The 21,278-nt window shown below is 48.7% G+C and overlaps 1 long non-coding RNA gene across 4 annotated transcripts in view; it reads left to right on the top strand.

The window, feature by feature from the left end:
* Positions 1–12,566, top strand: part of LOC143694753 (uncharacterized) — a 31,651-nt gene extending 19,085 nt beyond the window's left edge. For 2 of the 4 annotated variants that reach the window (XR_013183406.1, XR_013183408.1), the window contains exons 6-7: positions 2,427–2,689; positions 3,666–5,493. This is a non-coding gene — a long non-coding RNA (uncharacterized LOC143694753). Of the gene's footprint in view, positions 1–2,426; positions 2,690–3,665; positions 5,494–10,798 lie in introns of those variants that run through there. The other 2 variants (XR_013183409.1, XR_013183407.1) reach the window with 2 other exon arrangements.
* Positions 12,567–21,278: the final 8,712 nt, after the last annotated feature.

Raw genomic sequence — 21,278 nt, 5'->3', positions numbered from 1 at the left:
CTCTCTTCTGAGCAGAATAACTTTGATGTCCTATGAAAGAATAACCCTGGTGATGTCGTTCACCAGAATAACCCTGGTGATGTCCTATAACAGAATAATCCTGGGGATGTCCTATAACAGAATAACCCTGGTGATGTCCTTTACCAGAATAACAGAATAATCCTGGTGATGTCCTATAACAGAATAACAGAATAATCCTGGTGATGTCTTATAACAGAATAACCCTGGATATGTCCTTCACCAGAATAACCCTGGTGATGTCCTTTAACACCCATCCCTTCACAGAGGCTGCTGCTGAAAACCTCCCCCAAACCACAGCCTCATCCTTTGCCTCGCTCTCTCTGAGCAGAATAAGCCACTGGTCCTGTAAAATTCACCAGGTGAGCTCCCAGCAGAGCAGCAGCCACAGCAAATGAGGCAGATATTTACATTTTCGGAGATAATCCCAAGCAAGTCAGGAGTGTGATGAGGAAGAAACTCGTGGAGAGGAAGGAAATTCAGAGAACAATATTTCTGCAGTATCAGCAGGCCCTGACTTGGTTGCATTTAAACCAAAGTCACTTCATTTGCAGTTATTTCTGCCTGCTTTCCAGCCTGTCTGCTCAGGCTGGCTGAAACACCTGATTTATTGCAGACTGCTGCGAGAGGCTGAGGAGCTTTTGGGGAGTTTGTCAGAGCTCAGATGCACTTCTTCATTGCCAGTGGTGTTATCTTTAAAGGATGAATTATGGAAAAGGGAAAGACAAAAAGAAGAAAAGGGAAAAACAAAAGGAGTGCATCAATTTGGCCGTGAAAAACAGCCCCTGGTGGCAGATAAAGCAGGTGCTGTCATGGCAGCCCGGGATAGAAGGGAGGTGTGGGGGAATGAGGGACAAAAGGGAGGTGTGGGGGAACGAGGGGCCTGTCAGGGAAGGGTTTTCCATGAGGATTGTGTGGCTGATCCTCACACTCAGGGATCGATGCACACAGCTTGTCCTGAGCTGCTGCTTGTTCCCCTCACACAAAGGGCGAGTGCAGGGAAGATGGAAGGAGGGTCCTTGTAGCAAACACCTGCCAGGAATGGGGAACTGTGGTGAGTTTTGATTAATGTGTGTTAATTGATGATCCCAGCTGCGATTTTCATCAATAATGAAAACGGTGATAAAAGAGTTTGATGTTTGTACAGTGGCAGAGCCAGAAGTGTTGGACCCATGGTTTTCCCAGCAGTTTTTGGTTTCCTTTAGTTGTTTTCCTGGGGGCCCTGGGTACAGAGCCCCGTGTGAGGCCAGGGCTGGGCTGGAGCTGCTCCCGAGGGGCTGCAGGGAGCAGTGCAGTGGGAATTGGATCCTCCCAGCTGCAGAACCAGCCCAGAGCCCTGCCCTGGCTGCTGGGGCCCCTGGGAGAGGCGCTCTGGGCTCTGCAGTCACTGCCCCGGCTGAGGAACCTTCTCCTGCCCAGCCCCTGCTGGGGGAGCTCCCTCTGCACCCTGGTGGGCACCTGGGGTGGCAGAAAATGCCAATACCCCAAGCCCAGGGAGGAAACATCCACGGAATCACGAGCTCTGCCTGTTTTCAGGGAGATTCTCCCTGGAATCAGCCCTGGCTGCTCAGAGGCTCTGAAGGTTAAAATGACTTTAGCTCATTGCCAAGCCTCCCCCAGGAGGGATCCAACCTTCTTTCCCAGCCTCCTGGGATGCCTGGGGTCGCTTTTACCATTTCTGTCTGGACTGTTCTTGAGGCTGAGCCTGGAGTCTGATCTTCCAAGTGAAAATCTGGGATGTGGGCCCAGTGCCTGGGAATGGGGAGAGAGAGCATGGAGGGAACAGCGTTTGTGCAGGGGAGAGAAATGGGCCAAAGATCCTCTTTGGAGTTTGGGTGGCAAAACCTGCATTTATCCTTTTCCTCCCTGCTGGAACTCCCCACCGAGCTCCCTGTGGTGGAAAAGGAGCAAACTGCATTTTTGTTTGGCTGGAAAATGCATTCCCAGCACGGGCAAGGGGAGGCTGGGAGGCTGCAGGGGGGTTTGCAGGGGTCCCTGCCCCAGCCAGCCCAGCCTGGTGCCAGCAGATCCCTGCCCTGCTGGAGCATCCCCCATCCCATCAGAACCGGCCTAATTGCCAGCAAAACCAAGACAAATGGGCACATGGCAGGCTGGAATGATGCTTCCCACAGCTAAACAATATTAAAAAAAAAAAAAGAAAAAAAGCCCAGCAAAGAGAGAAGTGATTCTGCCTGAAGGCACCTCAGAACAATAGACTTGGTAAATGACTTCAGACCTCAAGCTGTCCCATCTTCCCGGCCCACGGGGAATTGCTTCCCTTAAAAGCAATTAAAAGCTCCACACCAGCTGTGGTTGGGCTCTGATTTGTATTCTGCAAAGTTTTCTCGGGTTTAGTTTTTTTAAGGCTGCCTTCATTCCCTTTTCTTCCCTGTTCCCCTGCTCTGCAGGTGCCCAGGAGTGGCTGGGATTGCAGGTGGCAGCCGTGGCAGTGATGGATTTTCACCTCATTCCTGCACCAGGGCCCCTCAGTCACTCAGTGCCTGAATGTTGGTGCAGCTCCCAAGCTGAGGTTCAAAACTGATCCCTGAAGTGGGAACTTCTGCTCAGCCTTGGAAATGTGGGACCCAAAAGGGAGGAAACTTTGGCCAAGGAGAGATCTTTGTGTCCAGGCATCCCCGAGGGCAGCAGGAAAGGAGAATTCTGTGCCCAGGTGAGCCCCACCTGCAGAGCCCAGCCCAGGAGGGACCTGGAGCTGCTGGGGCATCCAGAGGAGGCACCAAATGCTCAGAGGATGGAGCAGCTCTGCTGGGACACCTGGGGGGCTCACCTGGACAGGAGCAGCTCCAGGGAGAGCTCAGAGCCCCTGGCAGGGCCTGAAGGGGCTCCAGGAGAGCTGCAGAGGGACTGGGGACAAGGATGGAGGGACAGGAGCCAGGGAAGGGCTGCCAGTGCCAGAGGGCAGGGCTGGATGGGAGATTGGGAATTGGGAATTGTTCCCTGGCAGGGTGGGCAGCCCTGGCACAGGTGCCCAGAGCAGCTGGGGCTGCCCCTGCATCCCTGGCAGTGCCCAAGGCCAGGCTGGGCACTGGGGCTGGGAGCCCCTGGGACAGTGGGAGGTGTCCCTGCCATGGCTGGGGTGGCACTGGGGGGGTTTGGGGTCCCTCCCACCCAAACACCCCCACATTGATCCCTGTCCCTGTCCCCAGGTGCCACAGCCCCACATTTCTCAGACACCTCCAGGGACATGACCCCCACCACTGCCCCTCCCTGTGCCTGAGCCCTTTCCATGGAGAAATGAGGAAATTTCCCCTTCTCCAACCTCACCCCTGGTGCAGCTCAAGGCCTTTCATCATGATCACATAATCACATTTTGGCACAGATCTGTGAGGGGAAATCCTCTCCTGGCTGCCAGGGCTGTGGTCAAGTGGCTTCATTAAAACCTGCACCATCATCCCAGGCAGGAAATTTCCCTTTCAAGAGGGAGCTCCAGTGTTTGCAGAGTGTCAAATAAACCTCGAGGACGCTCCTAATTTTTCTGCTGGGGATATATTTTAGCTAATTAAACCCCTGAAAAGGAACATCTTAAGCCTTGTCAAATTAAAGAAGGCACAAGCAGAGCTTTTCCTTTCTCAGCAAGATAGAGAAAAAAAAAACCTCTGTAATTTTATTGTTTCTCATTTTTTCAGGTTGAAGGTGTTGGAAGCTGCCAGAACCACTGATTCCAATTTGTGTTTCTCCATCTGCATGGAAAATCCATCTGCTTGCAGAAATTGTATTTACACAGCCCATAATCCTGAGCAGCCTCAGATATTGGGGATTGAGGCTCTAACGACATTGGAAACCATTTTTATTAAGAGGCAGAAATTGAATTAGGTAATTATATTTATTGATGGGAAATTAAATTTAACAACTGCGAATTGCCTTAAGTCAGTGTAGCCAGATTTTCATTACTCCAAATGTGAGGAGTTGCTGCTTTGGTGGATTCTGCTCAGCTCAGGAGGGGCAGCCCGGGGTTTGGGCTGGAAAAGGGGATTTTGGATCACAGCAGTTCCCACCCCTTGCCTGTGTTTTCCTTCATGGATGAAACAAATCTGGTTTGTCTCTGAGCAGCCTTTCAGAGACTGTGGAGTGCCCAGCATCCCCAGCCCAGCATCCCCAGTCAGGACACTCTGCAGGGGAGAAAACGGCCTCAGCTTCCTACAAAAATGAGGTAAAAAAGGGAATTTTCCTGGTGTGGTGGAGCCAAGGTCATACCTGCACATCTGAGCTGTCTCCCTCTGGTTCCCTGATCAAAATTCAAAGTTGGAGTGAATTTTGTGAGCCTGGGATTTTGTGGTTTGTGTTTGTGCCCCCCCAGTTCCAACTCTGAGGTTGACTTTTCCTATTCCTGATAAAACTGGATTTTGCATCACTGTCCAACAGCTCCATCACTGCCCTGGAGCTGTGACCTGTAATTCCTGCTCCAGCAGCCACCAGCGGGGCAGGGACATCCCTGGAATACAAAACCCACGGGGAGGGACGGGAAACACTGAAAACAACCTGGGAACCAGGGAAAGCCAGATTCCCACCAAAAACCATTCAGTCAACAGCCAGGAAGAAGGAATTCCATGTCCTCTGTAAAAATCTTCAGTTTTCCGTGCCTGTAAGTTTCCCTGCATATCAGAATTTTGTTATCTTCTAAAGACAAACAATTTTCCTTCTCTTGATTCCCAATAATTCCCAGTATGACTTTTAACTTCACCTGTCCTTTCCCTTCTCATGCTCCAAGCTTCTTCCCACAGGGCACAGCTCCCATTCACTTGTTACCAATGTTCCTTTTAAATCCATCCTCACCTCCCTGGCACTCCACTGCTTTTCTTCCTTCTTGCACCTTTTATTCCTTTTATTCCTGCCCAGACCCAGTGGCTGGGCCCAGGGAACTCATTCACAAGCTGCTCACTTCTCCCCCTGTAATTACTTCTCACTGCTGTTGTCTTTATTGAGCTGCCTGTCTTTGGGGTTATTTCAGATTTATCTATTTTAATATTTCAGCCCCTGTTTTTATAGCCTTTGGATTGTTCAGTGATCTTTGATTGCATAATTGAAATGTATTTTCCTGCCTCCTTTAAACTCCTGAATTGGCAGGCAAACTCACTTGGCTTTTCTGTTAGTCTCTTCAAGGCCTTTTGATTGATTCCAGCAAGGATCCATCTTTTCTTTTTCCTGATAGTTCCTGTTATTATCTCAATAAAACCTCCCCTGTCAGCTCAGTTGAGCAAACCCTTTTTGTACCTGTGCAAACTCAGCCAGGGTTATGATAAAGCACGTTTGGTGTAAGGAATATCATTAACTTCTTCCCTGGACCTGGGTAACAGCATCCCAACCCTGCCTCCAGGCCTGTCCTGCCTCTGGCCCATGTTCAGCTGCCAGGCAGGGCTTTGCTTTTAGCTTTTGCAGCTCATTTGGACTCTGGAGAGTTATCTGGGGGATATCTTTCCCTTTTCCCTTTCCCCTTTCCCTTTTTCCCTTTCCCCCTTTCCCCCTTTCCCCCTTTCCATTTTCCCCTTTCCCCTTTTCCTTTTCCCCCTTTCCCCTTTCCCCCTTTCCCCCTTTCCCCTTTTCCCCTTTCCCCTTTTCCCCCTTTCCCCTTCCCCCTTTCCCCTTCCCCCTTTCCCCCTTTCCCCCTTTCCCCCTTTCCCCCTTTCCCCCTTTCCCCCTTTCCCCTTTCCCCCTTTTCCCCTTTCCCCCTTTCCCCCTTTCCCTTTTCCCCTTTTCCCTTTCCCCCTTTCCCTTTTTCCCCTTTCCCCTTTCCCCCTTTCCCCCTTTCCCTTTCCCCTTTTCCCCCTTTTCCCTTTCCCCTTTTCCCCCTTTCCCTTTCCCCCTTTCCCCCTTTCCCCCTTTCCCCTTTTTCCCTTTCCCCTTTTCCCCTTTCCCTTTTCCCCCTTTCCCCTTTCCCCTTTCTCTTCCCCTTTCCCCTTTCCCTTTCCCCTTTCCCTTTCCCCTTTTCCCTTTCCCCTTTTCCCCCTTTCCCCTTTCCCCTCTTCCCCTTTTCCCCTTTCCCTCTTTCCCTCTTTCCCCTTTCCCCCTTTTCCCTTTTCCCCTTTTCCCTTTCTCTTTCCCTTTTCCCTGTCCCCCTTTTCCCCTTTCCCTTTTCCCCTTTCCCCTTTCCCCTTTCCCCCTTTCCCCTTTCCCTCTCCTCATTCCCCTTTCCTTTCCCTTCCCAGGTTATGGCCCAAATCCAGTTAAAATCCTGCAGTGTTTGGAGTCATGACCAGGGTAACCGCCAGCAGAAATAAAGTCAGGTAGCCAAGCTAATTTTTAACCAAAGGCTTAAAAAAGGAACCAAAAATGAAAATTAAATTTTAATTCCTTATTCATTCCCGTGGTTTAATTATGCAGTGTTCCTCCAGCAATGAGTGTTTGACTCTGGAGTGATTGTTAATTTATGAATGTATTCTGTATTGATTTGGGAGCAGAGCTGTGTGAGCACCATCACCTTTCTCTCAGCATTTTTCCTCAGCAGGCTCAGGGTGTTTGAATTTCTTGTCTGAATTCCTGGTTCAGGAATTTATTAGAGCAAAGGCCGAGCATAATTACATTAAAATATGAAATAAAGCCAATCATTGCAATGGAGTTCGATAATGCAGCAGATGAAACGGGGCCTTTGGGGTGCCTGGGAGGGGTCAGGCTTCCCAAAATGTTTGTTCTTCTGTTTTGTGGAGTAAATTGATATCAGTGCCTGGATCAGAAGTGAGGGATTTGGGTAGAGAAAGCTGGGGTTTAACTGATGGAAGAAAAAAATGGTTTGGAAATTATTTGGGGTTTTTTTTTGTGTGTTTTAAAAGAATACTAACAATAATAGTAATAATAATAGTAATAATAGTAATAATAGTAATAATAATAATAATAACAATAATAATAACTATTATTACTATTACTATTATTAATATTATTGCTATTATTGCTACTACTACTTCTGCAGGAATTTCAGTCTCCACAGCTCAAGATGCCCCACAGGCTCCCTTACTCCTTACTCACTGGAAATATTCTACAAGAATATTGGAAATATTCTCCAAGACCCTGGAAAACTCCTGTTTTTTTGGATCTTCCTGTTCTGAAATTGCTCCAATGTCCAGGCTCTGCTTAATCCAGCTTAAAGTGGCTTCTCTGCACAATTTTTACAAAAAAAACCAACCAAACAAAAAAAAAAAAAAAAAAAAAAAAAAAAACAAGAGAGAAAATTCACATAAATCCATATAAATCCAGGGTGTGAAAGTGCTGAAGGCACATAACAGGAGAGAAGAATTCCTGGTGTTGGAGGAACAGTAATGGGACAGTTGTGGGGTGGTTTGTGGAGAAGGTGACAACGTGAAGAGGCAGAGGAAGTGTTTTGGTTCTAGCATCAGCTCATTCCTCGATCCCCTGACATATGGACAAGGCCTTGCCCCACTGTCTGCAGGAAATGGAATCCAGCACAGTGACCTTGGGAAGCAGAGGGAAGCAACCAAAGGAGAACAAGCAGAGGGAAACAAAACCACCCACCCTGGTTCCTTCTTGTTTTCCAACAGACAGCATCCCCTGGCTGGGTGGATCCTCATCAGGATCACTGAGCTCCAGGCGTGGGCCTGGGTGAACCATCTGGAGCTGCCCCACGTCCCTGTGCTGTTTGCAGGACACTCAGGGTACATTCTGGGGATATTTTCATTTCCCAAATCCTTGCTGCTGTTTGTTTCCTTGGATTTAAGAGCATGTCTGGAAAGCAGCTCGCTCTGATTGCAGCGTAGCAATAAACAGGATAAGTAATTAACTCCAGGCAATTTTCTCCACCATTTATTTGCTGCAGCCATCCCTCCTCTCCAAGGGGAAAAAAAAAAAAAAAAGGTCTTGTTTTGCAGGCCATTTGGAGCACTTTTGCAGTGGGAATTTTCTCTCCTGTCCATTCTCTTTTCCCAGCCCCAGCCTCAGGAAGCAGGTGGACAATTGCCAGCCCACACCAGCTTTGAGGTGCCCTCACCCAGCTTTGTTTAATCCCTTGGACCCTTGTGATTTCCACAGGAGCTTGAGATTTATGGAGACCAGCAGCCAAGTCAAAGCTGGAAGCAGAGAGAGGTTTGTGGGCAGATGGCAAAACTTGCTTCATTTTCCAGGGTGGGAATAATTCCAGGGAAAAAGTGTAAAAAACCCTGCAGTCATTTCAGCTCCTCACTGTCATCGCCCTCCCCCTCAGCCCAGGCTGGGTTTTATGGCACCAACCAAAGCAGAGGACCTGGCTGGGAGTCCTGTGCTGCCACAGGCATCTTTCATGGAAAATCCTTTCCTTGGGATTGTTCCTCCTGAGAGGCTGAGAGGCCTCAGGAACAAAATGTACCCAATGGTTATCTGCTGCTGTGGGATGCAACAGGTGCAGCTGGGATTGGGTTCATGTGCTTGTTTCTAATTCATGGCCAATCACAGCCCAGCTGGCTCAGACTGTCTGTCCCAGACACAAACCTTTGTTATCATTCCTTCTTTTTCTATTCTTAGCCAGCCTTCTGATGAAATCCTTTCTTCTATTCTTTTAGTATAGTTTTAATGTAATATATATCATAAAACAGTAAGTCAGCCTTGTGAAACATGGAGTCAGATCCTGGTCTCTGCCCTCATCCTGGGACCCCTGTGAGCCCCACCACACTGTGCAGTCAGAGTGTGACAGGGACAATAATCCTGTGTGATCCTAGGCAGGGAGAGGAGGCCCATTGCCCACTCCAGGGGGCTCTTTGCCTGAAAAAAGGAGGAATAAACCCTCCAGGAATGGCAGAGACAGTGAAGTTTCACAGCACAGAGAAGCAAATCCACTGCAGTATTTATTTTGCCCCCCAGGCTGTCCCTAGCAGGCGATGCCTGGGCCCCAGGGGCTCCAGGAGCAGGGCTGCTGTTGGGACCTGGGCTGCACAATTCCCAAATTGCTGCCCCGTCCTTTATGGCTCCCCTGGGGATGCAGCTCTGCAGCCTGGGGCTGGGCTGTGCCTGGGAATGTTCAGTGAATGCAGGAGGCTGCTCACAGGGGGCTTCAGAGGCTCTGGGGTTGGATATTCCATGGGCTCCCTTCCCAAAATCAGCCAGGGCTGGGCAGGGGGGTTCCCATGGCAGCTCCTCCTTCCCAGCACCCTCTGAGGCCCCTGAGAGGGATACTGGGATTTTTGGAGTGGGATGAATGGAAACGTCCACCTGGAGCCTGGGAATGCTGCAGGAGCTGGGCATGGAGGGGGTGATCACCTCCTGTATCAGCTTTGTTGGCAGAAACCCCAAAACCACCTCAGAACCCCCAAACACCTCAAAATCCCAAAACAAACTCAAAATCCCAAAATAAACTCAAAACCACCCAGAGCAAACCCAGCTGGAGAGAATGTTTGAAGAAAACTGAGAATCCTAAAGCACACGTGTGTGTGCGCTTCAGGGCAGGACTGGGTTCCACAGGTACCCATGAATCATTCATTTTATTGGATTCACACAAATCCTGCAGGAAAACCAAACCCTGTGTGTTCCAAAGGGAAGATTCCTGCAGTTCTTTACTGTGTGATCCTGATTTACCCTCAGAAATGAACTCTGGACGTGCAGATTCCCGCAGATTCCTGCTTTTCCCTTCTCCCACCCCACATTTCAGTGCTGCTTTTCCACCAACTTCTTTTCCCTTCCCTCTTTTTTTTCTAGAAGCTTCATTTTGGCACTGCTGTGTTCCCAACAGGGAGAAGCTCTGTGGATGGGGAATTCTGCTCTCCCCCTGGGAATGCTGGGCCTCCATCCCACAGGAATTCAGGAATTCTCCCCTGGGAATGCTGGGTCTCCATCCCACAGGAATTCAGGAATTCTCCCCATGGAACGCTGTACCTTCCTCCCGGATCTCCACCCCACAGGAACTCTCCCCTGGGAATGCTGGATCTCCATCCCACAGGAATTCAGAAATTCTGGGAATGCTGGGTCTCCATCCCACAGGAATTCATGAATTCTCCCCTGGGAATGCTGGGTCTCCATCCCACAGGAATTCAGGAATTCTCCCCTGGGAATGCTGGGTCTCCATCCCACAGGAATTCAGGAATTCTCCCCTGGGAATGCTGGGTATCCATCCCACAGGAATTCAGGAATTCTGGGAATGCTGGGTCTCCATCCCACAGGAATTCGGGAATTCTGGGAATGCTGGGTCTCCACCCCACAGGAATTCAGGAATTCTCCCCTGGGAATGCTGGGTCTCCATCCCACAGGAATTCAGGAATTATCATCTGGGAATGCTGGGTCTCCATCCCACAGGAATTCAGGAATTTCCCTCTGGGAATGCTGGGTTTCCATCCCACAGGAATTCAGGAATTCTCCCCTGGGAATGCTGGCCCCTCTGTCCATCCCTGGCCCCTCTCTGGCTGCCCTGAAGCTGGTGATAATTCCTCAAGCCCCACAATTTACTTTGTTCTGCTTTCCTGGGCAATTAAATTCCCAGCAAATGCCATTTTTCCTGCTGACCCCTGCCTGGACTGCTGGAAGAAGCATTGCTACAAATAAAGCTCCACTGAGCAGATAATGAAGCTGCTCTAAAATGCATTTAAAATTCAGATGATGGAAGATCATCTATTAAGCACTAATCCTTTTCATTTTTGCATGCTCAATGAAAAAAATGAATATTTCTGCTGTGAAATTCATACCCAGCCAGACCTGGAGAGGGACTGGGTGGGGCTGGGAACACCTGGGACAGTGGGAGCTGTCCCTGCCATGGCAGGGCTGGCACTGGGTGGGATTTAAGGTCCTTTCCAACCCAAACCACTCTGGGATTCTCTGACATCTGAGTGTTTAATTTTTTTTTTTTAATTTTCAGTGTTTTTCCAGAGCAGCTGGATGTGTTCACACCCAAAGGATCACCTAAAGAAACCAGGACATGGAAATAATTCAGGTTTTTAACAGCCTGGAGCAATGTGAAGTAGTGGAAGGTGTTGCTGCCCATGGAAGGGCTGGAGTGGGATGGGATTTTCTCTTTTCTGAGGTGATGTTTGAGGTTTACACCCCTCCATTTAGGGGGAATCCAGTCACTTTCTGCAGTAACTGGTGTGTAACTCCTCACTCCTGGTGGTCCTTTCTCCTCCCCCTGCGGGACCCAGCACGAGCAGGAGGCTCCTCATGGAAGTGGCTCCTCATGGTGGCATTGCCAGCCTGTCGGGTCTGTCTGTCTGTCTGTCTGTCTGTGCCCCGACACGGGCAGGGTGGTTCTTGGGTGGCCGCGTTTCCAAGGACGAGTCTGGACTCTTCAGCTTTTCCATCTTCAGATTGTTTATTGTTTCTTATCTACAGAATTTTCTGTCTGCCCAACAGAGATCTGATCTGCAAGGCAGCCAAGGGCACTCTGACCACCCACGGGGCGGTCATGTCTTTTTATACTAAAATCTACCTACATGATATTTACCTTTATTTCCCAATACCTTTCACCCATGTTGGCAAGTGCACCTTCACCATAAACCAATCCCCAAGTGCCAACATCACCACAGAAAATGGATGACAAGAAGAAGAAAGAAGAAGGACGAGACACGCCCTGGTCCCTCCATCTTGTCTCCATAACCCCCCTGTACCAAAAACCTTAAAGTTTATATTTCACCCTCTAAATGTGTCCCTTTTACACCCTTCACTCTAAAATGATTCTCAAGTCCTCAAACTGCTGTCACTTCTGTGGATGGATCAAAATCAAGCCACCAAGCACTCTTGGCAACATTCCAGGATTTCCGAGACCCCCAAGGGTTCTCCTGGCATCTCTGGACATCGGGAGTGTTGTGCTGAGTTCCCACACCAGCCCAGGGATTTTTCATCTCCTTTTCCTTCCTTTTCAAGGACCAGACCTGTGGGTACCTCTGGAACAGAGTTTCCACCCCTGGCATTCTCTCTGTGGCGACTGAGAACGTTCCTTTGGGTCTGGGTGTGGTTGTGCTCAGGTCACAGAGGTTTGTCACAGAATTCCATGTCAGGGAGCTGCTCAGGCCCAGCTCAGGGGATTGGGGTGCATCCCCCCCACTCCAGCCCTTATTCCAAAGCTCAGCTCCTTTTTTTGGCTGGAAGTTCACCAGAACCACGGACCCTGCAGGTGAGGTGTCCTTCCAGATGGATTTTAGGGAATTTTCCCCCACGGAAAAAGGGCTGGCCAGGGGTGGAGTCCCCATCCCTGTGGATGTGGCACTTGGGGACACGGGGCAGGGCTGGGGTGCTGTTCCCAGAGGGATTTCCCAGCCTCCCTGATTCCACAATTCCCAGATTCCTGCTGAGGAGCTCTCCCTGCCCCATCTCCTGCGGCCCCCTCCAGATGTGCCAGCAGCAGGCGGGGCTGTGCCCACATCTGGCAGGGTCCCAGTGTCCCCTCCAGGGCAGGGGGGCACCACTCCTGCCTCCCTGGGCACCAGCACACCCAGCCAGAGCCTGGACAATGCTCCCAAGAGGAGAAAATAACCCAGATTTTCCCCTCCCCAGAGGCAGAACATCGTGGTTCCTGCAGGAACTCAGGAATGGCTCCAGGGAGCTTTGGGAGAGCCCTGCAGGGACATCCCAGCTCCTGGGTCTGGCCTTGGATTCAGGCAGAGAAATGGCAAATCCCTGCTCTGAACCTGGGAAAATGGCAAATCCTCTTCTGAACCTGAGTTTGGCCTTGGATTCAGGCAGGGAAATGGCAAATCCTCCTCTGAACCTGGGTTTGGCCTTGGATTCAGGCAGGGAAAATGGCAAATCCTCCTCTGAACCTGGGTTTGGCATTGGATTCAGATAGGAAAATGGCAAATCCTGGTCTGAACCTGAGTTTGGCCTTGAATTCAGGTAAGGAAATGGCAAATCCCTGCTCTGAACCTGGGTTTGGATTTGGATTCAGGCAGGGAAATGGCAAATCCTGGTCTGAAGCTGGGAAATGGCAAATCCCTGCTCTGAACCTGGGTTTGGATTTGGATTCAGGCAGGAAAATGGCAAATCCTGCTCTGAAGCTGGGTTTTGGGGATTCAGGAGCTTTGTTTGCTCCCACCAACCCCAGAGCTGAAATAAATCCCCAGTTTCCTGAGAACTTTGTGCCACGTTTCACCTGGAGTTTAATACTGGACAAACTGGAATTTTTTTCCTCTTGGGAGTGGTTCCCAAGCTGCTCCTAAGCCTTTCCCACAGCTTTTGCTTCACTAAACACCCAATTCCAGGCGGTTCCTGGGGGATGAGGAGCCTCAGGCATTGCAAAGGTGCTGTTTGGAGAGCCAGGCCCACCCTCCTCAGGGCTCAGCACAATTCTGGTTTTACCCTCAGCACAATTCTGGTTTTACCCTCCTGTCCAGCCCAGAGGGGCCAAACCCTTCCAGAGCTTTATCAGCATTAATCTGATGTGCAGGGGCTAACAGAATTCTTGTTTTAAATTTGAATCCAAAGTTAATCCATCTCCCCTGATGCTCCAAATCAGTAACCTGCAGTAATTGCTTCTCATAATGGTTTTCTGGACTGGTGCTGATATTTCAAAGTGTGGCTCTTCTCCTTCTCAATAAAATAATGCAAATATTATCACAAAAATAATTACAGCAGGGCAGGAGCTTCCACGTCTCTTGAAGGCAGAAAAGGATGAATTGGGGCTTTATGCTCTGGTTCAGATGATACAAATTCTTTGCATAACCCTGGAAGTTTCATTTTCCTCTTTTACTCAAATTTAACTCTTCAGTGAAGCTGCACAGCGATGTTTGCCTTGCCCATGAGCTGAAACATTTGCTTAATGGTTACAAATTGCTTTGAAAATTCAGCATTAAAAGCTTTGATCAGGCAACTTCCTAATTGCTGCTTGCTTTTAAAATGTGTAGCAGGGAGTTCTGGTAGCCCTGAGTCTTCAGGAGTGGCTTTCTCCTTGATTGCTCAGCCATGAGCGAGTTTAAAACCCTTATTATTTATCTATTATAGATGTATAAAGTTAAGTCACAGGCTATTTATGTGTGGTTTTAAGAGTGGCTTTAAAGGTGCTGGTTTTATATTCTCAGCACACCTTTGGTTCTCAGGGCTCCTTGTTTTATTTGTTTGCATTTTCAGTGGCCCCTGTTTGAATGAACTGTTTGTGTTGGGTGCCACGTGGGGTTTTTCGGGGTGGGAAATGAATCCTCACATTTGGATGTCAAAATCCATCATTTCCAAGTGACACCAACAAGGCCATGTCCAGATTCTGACCTTGCTGCTTAAGTCAAGTTTGGGAAATATTTGGTTTGCTCTGGGGCAGTTTTTGTTCACCCTGGGGTTTATGTGTTTGTCAAGTTCATTAAGTTACACAGGATATGGAAATAATTCAGGGTTTTAACATTTTGGAGCACCCTGGGGTAGTGGAAGGTGTCACTGTCCATGGGAGGGCTGGGATGGGATGGGCTTTACAGTCCCTCTCAAGCATTCTGGGATAAAGAAATGCAGATTTAAGAGAAGATAAAAGAATATCATTATATAAAAATATTTATATATTATAATATATATTTATATACTATAATTTCACAATATAATAAAATTTTATTTATAAAATATTATTAATTTAATATATTATATAATATTTTATAAATAAATTTTATAATATTATAAATTTTATTATGGTATAAGATAGAAATATTTATATATTATAATTTTTATAATTTTATATGAAAATATAAAAAATTATAAAATAAAAAAACTGTGCCTGTTTTTTCAGCACCATGCCCTCACTGCCGTTGCTGGGTGACCCTGGCAGGAGGTCTCCCCTCAGATGAGGCCAAGGAACAAAGATCAAAGAGTTCCAAGCAAAAAGCCCTTTCTGACTTTTCATTTCCCTCAGAGATGGATGAGGAAAAAAAAAACCAAAAGTTTGTGCCAGGCTGGCTGTGCAGGGCTGGAATTAAAGCCATGCTGTATTTTATTTCCTTTTAAATAAAGGAAATAAAAAAACAGGAACCAGGTTCACGTCTGTGGATAGTGGAACCAGTTCCTTCAGGGAAGGGCTGTAAAGGATTGGAAGTGCCCAGGGAGGGTTGGAGTGCCCATCCCTGGAGGTGTCCCAGGAATCCCCGTGTCACAGACACGTTTTATGGAAAATCCTTTCCTTAGGATTTTTTCCTCCTGAGAGGCTGAGAGGCCTCAGGAACAAAATGTCCCCAATGGTTATCTGCTGCTGTGGGATGCAACAGGTGCAGCTGGGATTGGGCTCATGGGCTTGTTTCTAATTCATGGCCAATCAGAGCCCAGCTGGCTCGGACTCTTGGTCTGAGACACAAACCTTTGTTATCATTCCTTCCTATTCTATTCTTAGCCAGCCTTCTGATGAAATCCTTTCTTCTCTTCTTTTAATATAGTTTTAATATAATATATATCATAAAATAATGAATCAGCCTTGTGAAACATGGAGTCAGATCCTGGTCTCTCCCCTCATCCCTGTGAACACGGCCACATCCCTGGAGGTGGCACTCAGAGCTGGGCACACAGTGGGGCTGGGCACAGGCCACCACAGGGATTCCATGGGCTGGGAGGGCTTTTCCAGCCGCAGGGATGTTGGGATTTGCCCAGCACCCCGTGCGTGGCGTGAGCAGCACGGCTGGGGCTGTGTCAGGCAGCAGGGCCCTGGCAGAGGCTGTCACAGCCCTGTGACTCAGTGTGACACTGCCTCCCTGGCTGACACCCTCATCAGTGCCACCCTGCTCCAGGACCCCGTTCAGTCAGGAAAGATCAGCCCTCAGCAGCTGCACAGGGCGGCTGCTGATCTCAGAAAAGCCCTGTGGCCCCAGGGAAAGGCTGCCTCAGCAGCTCCTGCCTGCCCCAGGCCCTCGGGAGCTCAGCCACACATCCCCATGCCTGGTGCCACAGGAATGATGGGCCTGGGTCCCTGGGGCTGGCCTGGCATGGGGCTGGGAGCAGCCTGGCATGGGGCAGGTGTGCCTGCCATGGTGGCACTGCCTGGCATCCCAGTGTGCCTGCCATGGTGGCACTGCCTGGCATCCCAGTGTGCCTGCCATCCATGGCACTGCCTGGCATCCCAGTGTGCCTGCCATGGTGGCACTGCCTGGCATCCCTGCTGTGCCTGCCATGGTGGCACTGCCTGGCATCCCTGCCGTGCCTGCCATCCATGGCACTGCCTGGCATCCCAGCTGTGCCTGCCATGGTGGCACTGCCTGGCATCCCAGTGTGCCTGCCATCCATGCACTGCCTGGCATCCCAGTGTGCCTGCCATCCATGGCACTGCCTGGCATCCCAGCTGTGCCTGCCATCCATGGCACTGCCTGGCATCCCAGTGTGCCTGCCATCCATGCACTGCCTGGCATCCCAGGTGCCTCCCCAGCCACCCCCTGCCCTGGCTGTGGGGTGTCTGCCCTGTTATCTCTGTCTGTGGGGTGTCTGTGGGGTGTCTGCACTGTTATCTGTGGCTGTGGGGTGTCTGCAGTGTTATCTGTGTCTGTGGGGTGTCTGCACTGTTATCTGCAGTGTTATCTGTGTCTGTGAGGTGTGTGCAGTGTTATCTGTGTCTGTGGGGTGTGTGCAGTGTTATCTGTGTCTGTGGGGTGTTTGTGGGGTGTCTGCAGTGTTATCTGTGTCTGTGGGGTGTCTGCACTGTTATCTGCAGTGTTATCTGTGTCTGTGGGGTGTCTGCACTGTTATCTGCAGTGTTATCTGTGTCTGTGGGGTGTCTGAAGTGTTATTCGTGTCTGTGGGGTGTCTGTGGGGTGTCTGCACTGTTATCTGCAGTGTTATCTGTGTCTGTGGGGTGTCTGCACTGTTATCTGCAGTGTTATCTGTGTCTGTGGGGTGTCTGCAGTGTTATCTCTGTCTGTGGGGTGTCTGTGGAGTGTCTGCACTGTTATCTGCAGTGTTATCTGTGTCTGTGGGGTGTCTGCACTGTTATCTGCACTGTTATCTGCACTGTTATCTCTGTCTGTGGGGTGTCTGCACTGTTATCTGCACTGTTATCTGCACTGTTATCTCTGTCTGTGGGGTGTCTGCACTGTTATCTGCACTGTTATCTGCACTGTTATCTCTGTCTGTGGGGTGTCTGCACTGTTATCTGCACTGTTATCTGCACTGTTATCTCTGTCTGTGGGGTGTCTGCACTGTTATCTGCACTGTTATCTGCACTGTTATCTCTGTCTGTGGGGTGTCTGCACTGTTATCTGCACTGTTATCTGTGTCTGTGGGGTGTCTGCACTGTTATCTGCACTGTTATCTGCACTGTTATCTCTGGAGTGAGCTGTGAACTCAGAGCAGACATTTCAAACCTCAGAGCTCAGTGACCATTCCTCACCCCTGTGTCCCCACTGTGGGGAATTCCTTCCACCCTCCCTGTGATTTGGGAGAACATCACGAGGTGCTGCCCCTGCCCCCTCTGATGCTCAGCTCTGTTTTCCTCCCCTGGATTTCGGCTGGAATTGTGTTGCAGTACAGCAGACAGGGCTTTGGGCAGGAAAAGCCAATGTTTTATTCACAGAACTTGTTTTTATACAGCTTTCACAGACTTTGTGTTTAACTGGCCAGCAGATTTCTTGCCCCTCACTTCCTTGGTCAGAAGGTGTTTGTGTGTGTGCATGTTAGGACTTTATCTACAGGTGTTTACATATTTTCCTTGTGGAATCTCATGGGAGAAGATCTTCTGTAATTACAGATGCAACTCATTTTCCTTTACAGGAACAGGTTGTTGTGTTAATTGATTTTCTATTTTTCTGATTTTTTTTTTAATGGGAACTTGTAGGCTTAGCTGGTTAATTCAGTAGGGCAAGACCTGAATTTATAAGGCCTTTTTTTAATAATATCTTTACTTGTATGTAACAGAATTGCTCTGAGGTGCATTTCCCACCATTTCAGGGTGCTCCAGCCCTGTCTCCTTGGTGCTCTTGCAGCCTGTCCTGCTCTGTTCCAGGCTCTTTTTCTGGAGAAATCCCATGGAATCTGAGCAGTTTAGGGTCCTTCCTGGGGTTCTCCCTGTGGGAAGCAGCAGGAGAACTGCAGGAACCTCCTGCATGGAAGCTTTGCCTGAATCTGAATTTAATGCAGGAATTCCTCAGGTCATTAATAAACCTTCATGAGGATTCAATTCAGCATTAAAGCCACTTAAACAGCTTTTTATTTCCCATTTATTACTCAGTGCTTCCTCTTATAACTCTGGCATTTTGTGGGTTTTTTCTTCACCTACTTCGGGCATTTTGTGGGTTTTTTCTTCACCTACTTTTAATATTCATATTCTCTCAGGTCAAGTGTGAATGAATTCCAGAGGAGCTGAAAACCAACACAAATGCTCTCTTTGCCCTCCTTTTTTTGCTTCTCTTCCTCAGCTGTGCAATCTCCAGTTTATTTGGGAGATTTCTCTCCCCTGGCAGGAAGGGATTTCATTGATCCCAGGGTGAGAGGTCACATCCTGTGTTAGTGTAACTGAGGGGAAAACCCTTCATTATTCCACTGGTGGAAAATGAAAATACCTGACATTACAGGACGGCATTTTGAACAACCCAATTTTTACCCTCACTTTTAAAACATTTATTCCATCAGAGAGCTCTGAATTAAGTTATTGCACAGTGAAAATGAAGACGGGGTTTGTTGTTTTGATATTCATTTTGGTATTTAATTTTGATATTTATTTTTGATATTTAATTTTGATATTTAATTTTGATGTTTAATTTCTCCATATTTTTTTTAATTAAAAGAGGTATCATCAGTCTCAACAGACCCAGTGGTTGTGTAAAGCTAACATTGCACTTGGCATTTTGAAACTCCTTTAGAAACCTCGTGTTAGAACACAGGGATCAAACGGACTTTTATCCTTTATTCCATTATATAACTGGAATAACATCGTTCCATAAATTCAACCGAGCCCTGTTTGCCTCCCAAAGCTTGCAGGGAAATTTATGGGGTAATGAGAATGTGTTCAGAAAGATAAATTTCTGTTTCATTCTCTGGATTTTTGTCACAGTTTCCAACTCCTGTATTAAATAATCTGTTTCTTTTAAAGAGGGTTATATAACGTCAGGGTTGACAGCTGAGCTTGCAGGATGCTGTAATTAAACTGAATGGTAAATAACTGCACAAAAGGGCTGCTGGAAACACCAATCTCAGACCTGAAAAAGCCCCTAATTCATCAAAAATACAAAAGATATTCCACAAGTGGCATCAATTGCAAGTTCTTGAAATAACTTCATTAAAACCATACCAAATAATTGAATCATTACATTTTTCGCCACGGCCCTGAGAGTCCCTTTCAGCAGAGAGATTCTTTCGTGAGAGATTAGTGGCTGAGATGGTTTAGGGGCAGCACATGACAGTATAAGAGGCTGTGTTAGTTAGAAAAGCTTTTAGGATGTTGGGAAATGGTGGGGTTTGGATCATGTGGAGCCAAAGCTTTTAGGATGTTGGGAAATGGTGGGGTTTGGATCATGTGGAGCCAAATTGCCCTCCCTCCCAACGAACATTTCTGCTGTCTTGATTAATGCACAGAGATCTGCCAGGGCAGGTTTCCTTTGGCTGGCTTTGCAGGAACTTTTGCTCTTTTCCTGCCTGCAGCCCCTGGCAGAGGGGCTGGAGAGGTCCTTGCAGGGCCACCTTGGTCAGGGCTCAATTAAAGCCGGGCTTTGTTGTTCCAGGCTGGGTCGCCCCGGTGATTCCAGCCTGGCTGTATTTTCAGGAGCTGTTATGTGGAACAGAGATGAGCTGAGCTCCCCCTCCCAGGCTCCCCTGATGACTCCCATTTCCAGGGGAAGGGCTCTAATCACCATCCTGAGCCTGGCACGGGGCAAGGGCAGAGGAACCAGCGCCAGGCACAATTCCAGCCTCATCTCCCACTCCCCTTCATGCTCCAAGCCTTTTAGGAGCCTTCAGACCCTCCTGAGGACAGCCCATGCCATCAGTAAATGTCTGCCCGTGGTACAAAGGAGGAGCTTTGCCCCCCTGAGGTAAATGGGGCATTTAGGGAGCCCTGGGAGCTGCAGCTCCCCCAGGGATATGGGGGGGTCCCACCCGCTCCTGTCTCTGGCTGGGACCCAGGAATCAGCCAGGGAGTGAAATGGCCCCAGCAGAGGGTCTGGGGGTTTTCCCACTGGCTGCATGAGGGATTTGGGGAGCTCTGGTTCTGTTCTCCAGCATCTGCCAAACAGCTTCCACAGGGTTTGTTCCTGTGTTAGTGTTCAGAAACACATGATCACATAAGCAATTATATGTGGTACTTTTTATTGAGAGCTCTGGGTGTCAGGAGTATTCAACTCAAATCTGACTCCCACCATACATTCGAGGTGAACGTGTTTTATATTCTATCGTTATATAACTTTCATGGTAATTATTAAATTTATATTGTTCTATTGTATACACAGATTTCAGTCAAGCATGGCTTCTCATGGTTCCCCCCTTAGATTTCTAACATGGTTTCTCATGATTCTTCTTATGCTTATACAATAATTATATTTAATTACTAAACAACCATCACATCTAACAATTATATAATTTATCATACTGCTTACACAGGTGCAGTGACCTGAGAAAACACAAAGCCCAACATTTTCAAAGTCTATCTTTAACATTTTCCAGGGCTCCACTATCACCTGATGTGCTCCTTCCTCTGTGCTTTTCAAAGAGAACGGATGCAAATATCCCTTGGGAGCCAGAGGCAGGGCTGGGTGGGATATTGGGAATTGGGAATCGTTCCCTGGGAGGGTGAGGAAGGGCTGGGATGGAATTCCAGAGCATCTGTGGCTGCCCCTGGATCCCTGGCAGTGCCCAAGGCCAGGCTGGACACTGGGGAGTGGGAGGTGTCCCTGCCATGGCAGGGGTGGGAATGGGGGGGATTTGGGGTCCCTTCCAGCCCACCCCAGGCTGTGCATCACTGACTGAGCCCAGGCACTCCTCAGAGGATGCCATGGAAAGCTTCCAGTCCTGGGACAGAGTTTGCAGGCAAAACTCCCAAGATGTGCCCCAGAACATCCCTTAGAACCAGCCCTGGGCTGCTGGGGCCCATTTGCTCTTGGACTGAGCAGAATGGGGGCAAAACCTGGGGAATCAGAACGGGAAGGGGCTGTGAGGGTGGAGCTGGGGGTCAGGCTCTGCTCCCAGGGAACAAGGACAGCCTCAAGGGAAATACAGGTTGGATATTGGCAAAAAGCTTTTCACAGAGAGGGAGATGAAGTTCTGGAATGTTCTGCCCAGGGAGGTGGTGGGGTCCCCATCCCTGGGTGTGTTTAACAAAGCCTGGATGTGGCACTGGATGCCAGGGTTTAGGTGAGGTTTTGTTGGGGCTGGGATGGATTTGATGATCTCTGAGGTCTCTTCCAACCCGGTGATTCTGTGAATTCTCCGAATTCTGTGACTTCTGTGAATCTGGGGGAATTTTGGGAATT

This window comes from Agelaius phoeniceus, chromosome 9 (genome assembly GCF_051311805.1).
Source record: "Agelaius phoeniceus isolate bAgePho1 chromosome 9, bAgePho1.hap1, whole genome shotgun sequence".
In the NCBI taxonomy this organism is placed as follows: Eukaryota; Metazoa; Chordata; class Aves; order Passeriformes; family Icteridae; genus Agelaius; species Agelaius phoeniceus.
Note: the sequence above shows the minus strand (reverse complement) of the source record. Positions and strands in the feature narration are given on the sequence as shown.